Here is a 12,205-nt window from a genome sequence, read left to right on the forward strand (position 1 = left end):
TGGTTTGGATTACAGCCCAAATGGTTCCACTTTGGCTTTACATAGCGACAAATATTATATGACTGAATCCTGTTTTTTTTCTACTATAGTATCAGCATAAAGAAAGCATAAGGTCTACTGAGATTCAGAACACAACTTCTAAATGGGAAGGATAGTTGCCAGGCCCTATGCAGAGACAAATGTTGGAACCTTTCCACAAATCGAAGAGACATAAGCTACTATTGTAGCCTGATGGTACAGGTGCGACTCTCAGCCCAAGAGCACAACAAGGGTGTCTGTGGAACACCATCAGTGATATGCCCCTAAAGTCCTTTGATAAAACATTACTGCTTCAGTCTGATCTGGATTAATTTTCAGGCATCTTAACCACAGTCTTTCATTGTATCCAAGCACAGCATAAGAATGAAGAGTGTAGGACTTGCATAATTTTCTGTCTTCACACATTATAATTAATCACAGTGAACCTACTCTGGATGCTTTACCTTAATTGGCTGTGGCCCCTGGTGAACTAAATTCATTTCTTTCCATAATGTGTGAAAAACAAGTTTCTGAAGGCATATAATTGTCAGAGCACGAAAGAGAAAAGATATTCAGACTTCAGAATTACTTCCCTGTAGCCCCATTCGAAACATTTTTCTATGCATTTCATTCATGCAGATTTGAAGACAAGAATGAAACAAGTAACGTCCTCTTGGGCCATTTATTTTTAGGCAAGTAAAACTCTGCTCCTCCATTAGCAGTGCTTCATCTCCCTCCATAAAGAGCTCTATAAATAGTTCACGTCAGATTCTGTGCTTCCTGCAGGTTCCTGCTATCCATGTTAACTGTGGTATGCAAAATATATGCCCATTGCCTTACATTCCACTCCCGATCAAAACAAGAGATCACTTCATGACTATTTTGCTCTTGTTTTTGTTTTCATTTTTCTAATTCTCAAAAGTGTCACATGCTGCAGTGTTAAGACCATTTTAATAATATTGTGCCAGAAGATACTCTTTGTAACAGGATATGGTCCCAGGGTATGGTCTGAAGGCAGAAGGCCATCACCTTGCTGAAGCAAAGTAGGTTTGAGTCTTGTCAGTGATGGGTGGCTTCCTGTGAGCCAAATATATACTGCCTGGGTGTGATGTTCCCAAAGCCCTGGCTCCAGGAGGTCACTAAGTCTGTCAGCAAGCTACTCCACTGAGTCCAAACTTCCATTATTGGTTTTCATAATATGCTGCCAGTAACTATTGAATTATAAAGAAGAGTAGGACTCTCCCTCTATATGCTTACTTGAGTGTATCCATTCAAGATATGAGAGGTGAGATATCCTGACCCTAGTATCCACCAACATAAGAACACAGATAGTTAAAACATAAACATACATTTATTTCGGAAACATAACAACCAGAATAAGTAGTCATTTCATATAGAATACTAAAATAGAGAGTGCAAGGGTGTAGTTGTCCAGGGCCTCAAGGGTCTTAGAACTCTTACTCTTTGGGGAGCAGGATCCCAGCCAGGTCTCTATGTCTCCAGCATCCTATGAGCCAATCAGTGTGTTAGCCACCGAGAAGAATCTTCTAACATGCTTCTTTGTACTTTTCTGCTGAATGGAACTAATCAAAGTGAAAGGAGAAGAGTCAACCACTGGGAAGACTCTTCTCAATAGCTAACATGATGACTGGCTCCTAGGAACATCTGCTATTGTGGGAGAAGGTGCATGTAGGAAGGAATGAGGAATGTGGAAATGACAATGGAGAGCAAGTGAGTGGGGGTATTTGTGGCATGACTATCATGAAGGGACCCTGCACTTTTGAATTTGTCACTACACCACTGAAACAGTACCAATATCCTGATGGGTAGCAATGCAGTGCCTATGGGCACCAGTGTGTCTGTCAGTACCTCCTGTGGCACAGATGAAAGGTCTCAGTGAATATCCCCTAAAAATCCACAACACATGAGAGATTGCTCTTCCTGCTCAGTTCCTGTTTGCACTGGCTCAGCCTCTTAAACAACCATTGCATTTCATTGGATGCCAGGAATGGATGCCCACCCTCCCATCTGTTTTGATGCAAAGATCTCTCTGTGAGTGAGCATGGGAGTGACTGATGTAGGTGCCTTTTCCCCAGAGATGGGGCAGCTGATAGGGGTGGGGCATACCTACACCATTTTGTGGCCCTGGCTCTTGTTCTGCTCTTTTAAATGTAGCACACACATTATACCACACCCCTACAGCAGCCATTTTGTGATTGGTGCCCACAGCACTTTCCCAAAATTCCAGATATGGCCACTAGACTCCCCAAAAAGTTAGTGGCCCCATTCAAAGACATAATGTAATGGACTTTCCTCCTTACCAGTTCTCCTAAATCTTTACCTATGCATTCATTCTCTCTCCCTGGTCCCCCTCCATCTCATTCTCATTCTCTTTCTAACTCCAGCAACTCTTCCACTGCCATTCTCTGCAGTCACTCGCACTAACTTCATCCAAAATTCCATCACACTCCCCTGCTGTTCAATATTCTTCCACTCACTTTTCTGTTACACTTTGGTTCTGTGATGGAAGAAAGATGGGATGTAAGTGTGAGTAAGTACATAAATAAATATCAGCTGCATACCAATGAATAACTTAGATTGTCATATCTCAAATTATTTGGAATAAGATGCATTTTGTTTCTAAATGTTTCTTAATCTGGTGGACAGATTAAGATGGTCCGCCCCCGCAGACAAATGAAATCCACTGGATTCCTGAATGCCTTGGGGTTCCCAGTAGTTAGAGCAGGTGACCCTGCTGAAGCTCTTGTCACGCTGTGGAACAGTGAGGCACGTCGGGCCAGTTGCCCTCGAGCGCCCTCTCCAGCATTGTGGAATCCGGTTTGCACCTTGGTACACCAGTGAGCTAAGGGCAATGAAACAGACTGGACGACAGCTACAGCACAAGTGGTGAAAGACATGCTGTGAGGCTGATCGGGCATGATCAGTGCCTACTGTGTGGTGGTGAGGGCAGCAAAGAAGGCCCACTTCTCTGCTTCCATCGGATCCTCAAGTAGCCCTCCAGTGGAGCTTTTCCATATGAGTTTGACAATGAGTTTTAGACCCTTCAGAGTCCCACTATGAATTGTTTGCAAGGCACTTTGAGGGTAAAGTTGCTCGCCTCCGTAGCAGTCTTGATGCCCCCTCCACATCTACTGTAGTCCCCAATGAGGTGTCCAGTGCAATGTCTGCTGCAACTTTTTGGGAATGGTTTTAGTTGATGCGGCCTGATGACGTAGACAAGGTGCTTTCGATGATGCGGCCAGAAAGGTGTCCTCTCGACCCTTGCCCTTCTTGGCTTATTAAAGCTTGCCGAGGGGGTTTGACTGAGTGAATCCAGGCTGTGGTCAATGCATCATTGTGGGAGGGAGTGGTTCTAGCCACCCTGAAAGAGGTGGTGATCCGACTGCTCCTGAAAAAGCCCACCCTGGACCCATTGGTCTCCAACTGTACCAACCAGTTGCAAATACCCCCTTCTTAGAAAAGGCGACTGAGAGGGTTGTGGTGCAGCAACTGCAAGTACTTTTTGATGAAACAGATTATCCTGACCCATCCCAGTCTGGCTTCAGGCCTGGTTATGGGACTGAATTGGCTTTGGTCACCCTGATGGATGATCTTTAGGACAGGGGGAGTGTGACCCTGTTACTCTTACTTGATCTCTCAGCAGCTTTTGATACCATTCACCATGTTATCCTTCTGGGCTGACTTGGTGTGATGGGTATGGGAGGCACTGTTTTACAGTGGTTCCGACCCTATCTCCAAGGTCGTTTTCAGAGAATAGCATTAGGTGATTGTCTTTTAGCCCCCTGGCAGTTGTGCTGCGAAGTGTGCAGGATACCATCTTGTCCCTCAAGCTGTTTAACATCTATATGAAGCCCTTGGGTGCGGTCATCAGGAGATTTGGGGTGAGGTGTCAGCAGCACACTGACTGATTTCTGTGCAACAACTGTATCAGGAGAGGTCATGCAAGCTCTGGACTGCTGCCTGACTCGGTGGTGGGCTGGATGAGGGCCAATAAACTGACTCTCAATCCTAGCAAGACAGAGGTGCTGTGGGTTGGCGGTTCCAAAGTTCAGATAATTGGTCAGTTGCCTCCTTTGGATGGGGTCGTACTCCCACTGAAAGACCAGGTCTGTAGTCTGGAGGTACTCCTGGATCCATCTTTGTCGCTAGAGGTCCAGGTGACCTCCGTGGCTAAGAGTACCTTTTACCAGTTTCGGTTGGTAAGACAGCTGCAGCCATTTCTGGACCAGGATAGCCTGACCACTGTTGTCCATGCACTGGTTACCTTCCGGCTGGATTACTGTAATGAGCTCTATGTGGGGCTGCCCTTGAGGTTGGTCCGGAAGCTGCAGCTGCTGCAAAATGCAGCGGCAAGACTGCTCACTGGGGTAGGGTATCACCAACATGTTACCCCGATGCTGAAAGAACTGCGCTGGTTGCCCATTTGCTACCGGGCCAAGTTCAAGGTTCTAGTTTTGGTGTACAAAGCCCTATACACCTTGGGACCAGGATACCTGAAAGACCGTCTTACCCCTTATATACCCAGTTGATCACTGCACTCTGCAGGTAAGGGCCTCCTGTAGATACCATCTTATCAGGAAGTCCATTCTGCACAACATAAGAAATGGACCTTTACTGTGGCAGCACCTACCCTGTGGAATTCCCTCCCCTTAAATATTAGACAGACACCATCTCTGTTATCGTTTCAGTGCCTATTGAACACCTTCCTTTTTCAACAAGTCTTTTAAGTTAAGACCTTATCCCAGTCTGCGTCTGTGTTGGAATTACTTTTTAATATGTTTTTAAAACCTTTTTAAAAAAACAATGTTTTTAACCTTTTTCCCCTCTTTTTTTAAGATGTCTTCAGAGCTTTTTAAAAAAATGTTTTTAAAGAAGTTTTAATGTATTTTGACGTCTGTTTTTATGATGTTTTAAAGTGTTTTTAGTGCTTTTGTTCGCTGCCCTGGGCTCCTGCTGGGAGGAAGGGCAGGATATAAATCAAATAATAAATAATAATAATAAACAAATGGAGACAGATTTACATACAGTAAATTGAAGCAGACTTAGATGAGACCATTCAAAAAGGTCAAGGTGTCAGCATGGCAATAAAAGAACTAGGCTCAACCAATATGAAAAGCTATTCTACAGTAGTTGCCACTAGGTGGGGCCATTATCCAGAGTTTTTTAAGGTTTAGAAGAAGGAAAATAGAGTATTTGCAGCTGAAAACTTAATTAAAGCAATGCCACAAGAGACTGAAGTGTGGAACACGCTTTAGTTAACACTGTGCAACTTTCACTACTCAAGAGAGCTGCCACCCTAAGATTTCAATTCTCCTGATGTTCCCCAGAACCAGAGTTTATTCTAAGCATTTATCTTCCCTTCCTCACAAGCAGTGGGCGCACTGTCCCTCCTCATTCTGCCCCCAAATCTTTTTGCAACCAAAAGAGACAGGGAGGGCAGGAAGGAAGGAGGAAAAATAACATAACAAAGAAAGAAAGAGGAAGGGTGGGGAAATGATAAAGAAAAAGACAGAGATGAAATAAGGGGATGCTGCCCCCCTCCCCAAAATTATTTGGGGATGAGATTAACTTCTGTCTCTATAGCTGAATCCTGAAACTCCCTCTCCCACAAAAGTATAACTGTCATGACTAGGGTTTGCTCAGAATGATTATCGTCCTTGTAAAATATTTTGAAGGGTCTGTTTATATTTACTGTTACAGTATAATAAGATTTAATGGAGGATATTCACAAAATGACTGTTCAAAACCGCATAGTTGTTGCCAGTAACAAGGAATTAATGTATTATTCACAACACAGCCTGGAATAATGTCTAGAGCACAAACTTAATATATGTATATCTGACTGTCCTTCAGTTTGGCTGGACACCTTTTGCCTCTTGGCCTACCAGTTCAGGCCACAAAGCAGGGGTGGGGAACTTGTTTTTTTGCTGCAGGCCACCCTGCAGGCCAACTTTGACAGGTGAGTGGGGCAACCCACCTGTTAAGCACACAACATCATGTCACATTACTGTCTTTTTAAAAGCTAAATCCACCTGTCAAAATCCCTTTTATGGGGTTGCCAGCCCTGTGCTTTGCAAACCTCCCCATGCTTTCTTTCCATTTCTGATGTTGATTACTGCTTCAAAGTACAGTGCTGGGAGAGAGAAGTAACATGAGCTCCTATCGCCCATCAGCTGATGGGCTCTTGAGAGCTTGCCTTGCTCCAGCAAGGGACAATTGGGACCACACATTAAGGTCCCAACAGTTCCTTTGAAACGCACCCTTACTCACCCCACACCTGACATCATATATGATGTCATGTGTAGGGTGGGTGAACATGGCCTGGCGGGCTAAGTTTGGCCCATGGGCCGGAGGTTCCCCACCCTTGCTGTAAAACCTCCCAGTCTGTTGGCCCTATGAGGCATGGTCTCTCAGTCTGGGAATTTCTCTTAGAAGTTGTCTCCTGAAGACGCTGTGTTGAATGGAACTTTCTAGAAATCTAGTCATGAGATATGAGTGTTTCCCCAAGGATTAATTCTCCAGAATGTTGTTGTTATGTGTCTTCAAGTTGATTTTGACTTATGGCAACCTATGAATCAGCAACCTCCAATAGCATCTGTTATAAACCACCCTGTTGAGATCTTGTAAGTTCAGGTCTGTGGCTTGCTTTACGGAATCAATCCATCTCTTGTTTGTCCTTCCTCTTTTTTTACTCCCTTCTGTTTTCCCCAGCATTATTGTCTTTTCTAGTGAATCATGTCTTCTCATAATATGTCCAAAGTATGATAACCTCAGTTTCATCATGTTAGCAATACTGGCAAACAGGAACAAAGACCCAAGAGTCCTGGGAATTCAAGTGTGACACAACACAGACCTGTCCTATGCTTCAGTTGCTGTTATAACTGAGAGAGTAAATAGAAGGGATGGTGAAAGGAGGACAGGAGCCTGGAAGAAGAGTTAGGGGCCTGTATTGCAATTTGCCAAGCTGCCTGGTGAAAGAGAAGACCTAACTGTGCTACCATTGCTAAGTTTTGCTGAATGGCTAAGCAGGAAAAGTCACAATGGGGCTAGCATGAACTGTAGTTGCTGGAGATCACAGGCTGCTGGACATGAATCTTCCATTAAACTGCACAATTTTGCCTTTGGAAAGCGTTCTTTGCTAGCTAAGACAAGCCCAAGGTATGACTCTGTAAATATATTTAGACAAGGGGAAAAAGTGGTTATCCTGTTTCCTTTTAACCAATATGTTCAGTTCAGTTATTAATCATTTGTATATCATTTCTGCCTAAAAGATCCTTTTGTCAAATCTTGAACCATTTCGAACTATAATGAAAAAACATCAGTACAAGACTGCTGGTGAAAAATCAAACACTCTACAATGTTGACTAATGTAACAATGCATTACCACCCTCAGCAGCTGTGCAAGCCAATGTATCACATGTGCCACTCACCAACATAGCATTTGCAGTTATGCTGCCAGCTGCACCTGCTGATGAACACCAAGAATTGCTATTGCAATGCTGGCTGCTTCACCACCAGCGTTCTTATATGCACCCACTCCCATCAGCTATCAGGAGGAAATCAGGGAAGCTTCATATTGCTGGAGACAATAAGAGCACTATGTCTAAGACAACCACATCTGGTGGAGCATCAAGCATAAGAATATTGCCAAACCAGCTTCCCAGTTCATCAACCTTGGCTCAAAAGATGACTTAAAACTTTTTAATTAAAATGGCCAATGGTACATTAGGTGTAGAGCAAGTTTTGTTTCCAGAAATAGGAACACTGTTTTCAACTGTTACTGGCCCCCATCACAAAAGAACATTGAACTTTTTACTGGAATGAGACAACAGAAAAGCATTTGGAGCAATCCTACCACAGTGAATGTGTTAAAGTATTTGGACTGACAACTTTGTGGAAACTATGCAGGCTTCAATGTGCAAAGCAATATCCAAGGCCAATGAAAAACTAGCATGCCCCTCACGTCAGATGAATACTCATTTCCTGTAAGAGTAACTGTGAATAAAGTAGCATCTACTTTTTCCTTTAATAGCACATAACTGATATGTGGGACCAAGATGGACTGGGGCACAGCAGGTTCCCCGCCTCTAGCAGAACCAAAGACAAAGCTAAAGCAAGAGAGCAGATGTGGGTTACGGGAACTTTCTTAGACTCGAGACTCGCAAGCAAAACTGCTCACAATACCCAGTTCAATACAGGGACAAGCCAACCATCCCAAAACAAAAGAAAAGTTGCCATGCTCAGTATAATGTGAGAGAAGGTTCTATGGTACAATCCAATAATCATCTTTCCTTTCTTTATTTTGTACTGCTATACAACAGTTGTATACCTACAAATACTGTTTAAGCAGAGTTCAGTATGAGTCAATAAAAGCAATAAAGTCAAGTAATTAGTCCTGTGATATACTGTTAGCATAAAGTTAAGAAGACTGAAAGGAAATAGTATTCATCTAAATTTACTATTTCTTCTTATTTTTATCTAATTATTTTATTTAACATTTTTGTTAAACACCCATCACCAAAATATTTCATTTTAAGAAACAGCCAAGCTCCTTATTAAATCATATATTCCCAGCTACACAAAAACTTATTTTACACTGCACGTTTTTTTCTGTGTCTACCTGAATGTAAGAATAAACCATGTCCAGAACTGCTTTTACTCATTGCACCCACTCAAGAACAGTTTGGTTCATGCTATCATTACATCTCTCCTTATCTACAGAATGATACATTGCATCTAATTGGTTTTCTTTTTTCTGAGGTTATGACATCTGGTACATGATTGTATCTAGTTTAGCGCTGCTTTTCTTTTACATGGCTCAATTCCCATATGCCTTTTGTGTGGTATTAGGCATTTCTTCCCTTAGGTCTTGTGGTACTGCAATTCTGTCATTAAAATAAATCTTAAAAATAGTGCAGAGTGCATATTTTTAATTCCTCTTTACAGTTCCAGTAAGAAACTTCAGCTCTTTCACACACTCATTTCCATTCCAGAATTTCCAGGCCCATATTCCCTGCTCCCAAGTCAACCCTTTAATGGATACTCCTATCTCTTCCAAATCTATCCAGACCTTTCCCTAACCCTAAGTGACCATCTAAGCCGTGTTACTCATGAGGAGACCAAAAGCCTATTTTGTAAGTAGATAGTTTTAAGCTAAAGAGTTCCTTTTATTTTCAATTTTTTGCTTTGTCCATCTGTTGTTTTCCTTTCTCTTTTGTTCTCAATAAACATTCTATAATTTGACAGTTGAGTCTGTCTGCATTGTTGCCTAACTCTCAGGGTATCCAAACACACACACCACATGTGTCTAGATTGCTTACAGTTCATGCTATAGTAGGGTATGTTTCAGAGTTGTGAAACGACCAGCATGTGGGCTGACTTTATCTATGGGTAAATTGTAAGAGGGATCTGGTTGTGAAATGCAGGATGCACTGTCCCCAGGATCTCAGGGTTCTTAGAATTTCCTTGGGCATCCCAGTATCTCCTTCCGTCGGGGGAGAGGCAGCTGTGAGCTGAGAGGCAAGGGGTGGCAGTGATTACTGATGGTTTGGGACAAACTGGCCTACTCTGCAGGGTAGGCATATAGCAGTTGAGCAAGGAAAGGCATAAGCAGGTTCTCCTGGCCTCTCCCTTCCATCACAGATTCAAAGACAACTGCCAGACAGTTCAGTCCTATACATGTCTACTCAGAAGTCCCATTGAGTTCAATGGGGCTTATTCACCAGTGAGAGAGCACAGGATTGCAACCGGAATCTCTAATAGGATTTTTGTGGTTTTCTTTATCCTGAAATGCAATTGCAGATTCTGAACCTTCCAGAGCATTAAGAACATCAAGAAGAGGAACTCCATCTCAAATCTTACCACCTAATATTATTTAACTCCCACCATGGAAGGAACTCCCCCCCTCCCCAAAATGAGCTGTTAATCAGTGTGATGGAAATGTTGGGTGGTTATTAACTCTCCAAGCATTAATGAGAGTTCATCTCTTAGAAGTGACTCTCTCTCCATAAACAGCCATTACAGCTGGTCACAGTCTTTCCAGGAATGTTTGATGAATAACTAAGTAAAATAAATGGCTGTGCTACACTCATCAACTTGCCAGATGTCCCTATTGAGTAGCTAGCCCTGTTCAGTAGCTGCTCAAAGTCTGGATTTGGATCTAAAATTTATCCCAAGTGTGAGATCCTGGCTTATTAGAAACAGAGCCTGATCAAAAAGAACAGCAGAATTAGAAATGACCCACAGCTGCTAAAAGAGAAGCTTAATTAACTGCAAAAGGAAGGGATCTCAGACTGCTTTTCTCTGCACTTCCTATTTATATTTGGAATCAAAGCCACACTTCTACATACTTCATATTAAAAATTCAAAGGACTTAAAATTAATTGGTTTAGCTTTTAAAAGTGCTTGTGAAGATAATGGTCACATACTTTAAAGAAGGAAACAGGAAGCTCAGGCTGTGGATACATGAACACAAATGGCCAGCAATAGTTACTTATGTAGCCATAATGGGCCCATCCAGTGGGGAGGAGAAAGCCAATTAACACCTCCTTGGCTCTCAGTTTCCTCATCCCTCCCACTTCCCTTACTTTTATTGTGATGGCAAGTACACACCTTCCCCTCCTCTCTACCTCACTCAGAGGAAGGGAAGAGTGTCCTTCCTCAGAACGAGGCATGCTGGGAGCGGTATCCCGGGAGTGGTATCCCAGCAGCATGCCTGTGCTATCACTGCTTTTCTATTTAAACTATTTAAACTCTGTGTTTCTTCCCCTCATCCCCTGTGGTCAGTTTCACCTATCCTAAGCATGATTACAGGGGAGTAAATCCCACTGAACTCAATAAGCATGCAAATGATCAATCCATTCTCAGCAAATTTGCACAGGATCCCATTTCTTACCTCCTGGACTAAAAAGCAGAGATTTACTAATAGGCAAAAAACCTTGCACTTTAAGAACGTACCTATAGCCCACAGATATTTCCATCAAACTCTTAAAAGCAGAGAAATTGGGCAGCTCTAGTGAATGCACCAGGGGAGCAGGAAACCTGACCTCCTCTCTGACATATTGTGCTGCCCTACAAATTTGTCAAAATGCAAACACAATTTGGGCTATAGGTAACACAAGGTTTTTTTGCCTATTAGTGAATCAGTGTTGCATTGTCTTGTGGTTCAGCTAATATGAAATTCTTCACTGCAAAGAAATTAAAAGTCAGTCTTCAGATCTCTTGACTGGTTTATTGATGTTTTTGACCTGTCCAAGGTTTTTATTCTCTGTTTCTTTACTACATGTGTACTTGTTGGCGTGGAAAATATGAGTGCCTCAAGTAGCAACCCCAAATTGTTCTAAACTATCCCCTTGTAGGCTTATGAGTGTTCTAAAATGCATCTCTCCTTAGCCTTTCCTTTAGGCTTGAGCTAAGTATATGTTGATTCTTTGTAAAGTACTGGCATTTAGAATCTGCTGAAGTTGCCTTGTGTATCTAGGACATAGGCAAAGAATGTGTTCCCTGCAGAGATGCATTTAACCCTGAAAAGAACAAACGTGTTTGTTCTTTTCCAATAACTCAGGAAGGGTCTGCGTCAAAGACAGGAAGAGTGAAAACGCACCTTTTGTTCTCTTATTACGTCTGTTTACAACTTTGTTTGACGACTCTGTCTTCGATCTATTTACTGTTTACCGTGCCCTGATGATCTATAAATTGTTGGTGCTTCCTAAATAAAGTTGTCCATCTGACCATTGCAGTCTCCCGGTTGGACCGAGAGCTGCTTTGTGCGGGTGGAACCTTTGGCCAAAGATCTCATTGTGTGTAAATGTGTTTTCCTTCCTAAGCTTGATTCAGCTTGTGCCTTACCTGGGGAAGGAGGCACAGTGAGATTGATATTGAATCTCACACAGAGCTTGGAAGTAACTAGTTACAAGTAACAAATTACTTGTAATTCATTACTTTTCCCAGTAACGAGTGGGTAATTCCTTTACATTTTGATTGTAATATAACTAGGAGTAATTTTACTACTTTTGTGGAGTAATTGTAACTTTTCCAGAATTACTTTTGGGCATTATTTGGGGGGAGCAGGGGAAGTCTTCTGCTCCTCTGATTTGTGGATGAAAATCATGTGCCTCAAACTGGGCTTCTGTGCAGTGTCTCTCTTTCCTCATGCTCTGTGGATGGG

The 12,205-nt window shown here is 42.5% G+C and overlaps 1 long non-coding RNA gene across 2 annotated transcripts in view; it reads right to left on the reverse strand.

Moving 5' to 3' along the window:
• Positions 1-12,205, reverse strand: part of LOC133364430 (uncharacterized) — a 49,122-nt gene that overhangs the window by 35,226 nt on the left and 1,691 nt on the right. The window lies entirely within an intron of this gene.

The sequence above is a fragment of the Rhineura floridana genome, chromosome 9 (assembly GCF_030035675.1).
Source record: "Rhineura floridana isolate rRhiFlo1 chromosome 9, rRhiFlo1.hap2, whole genome shotgun sequence".
NCBI classification, from domain to species: Eukaryota; Metazoa; Chordata; class Lepidosauria; order Squamata; family Rhineuridae; genus Rhineura; species Rhineura floridana.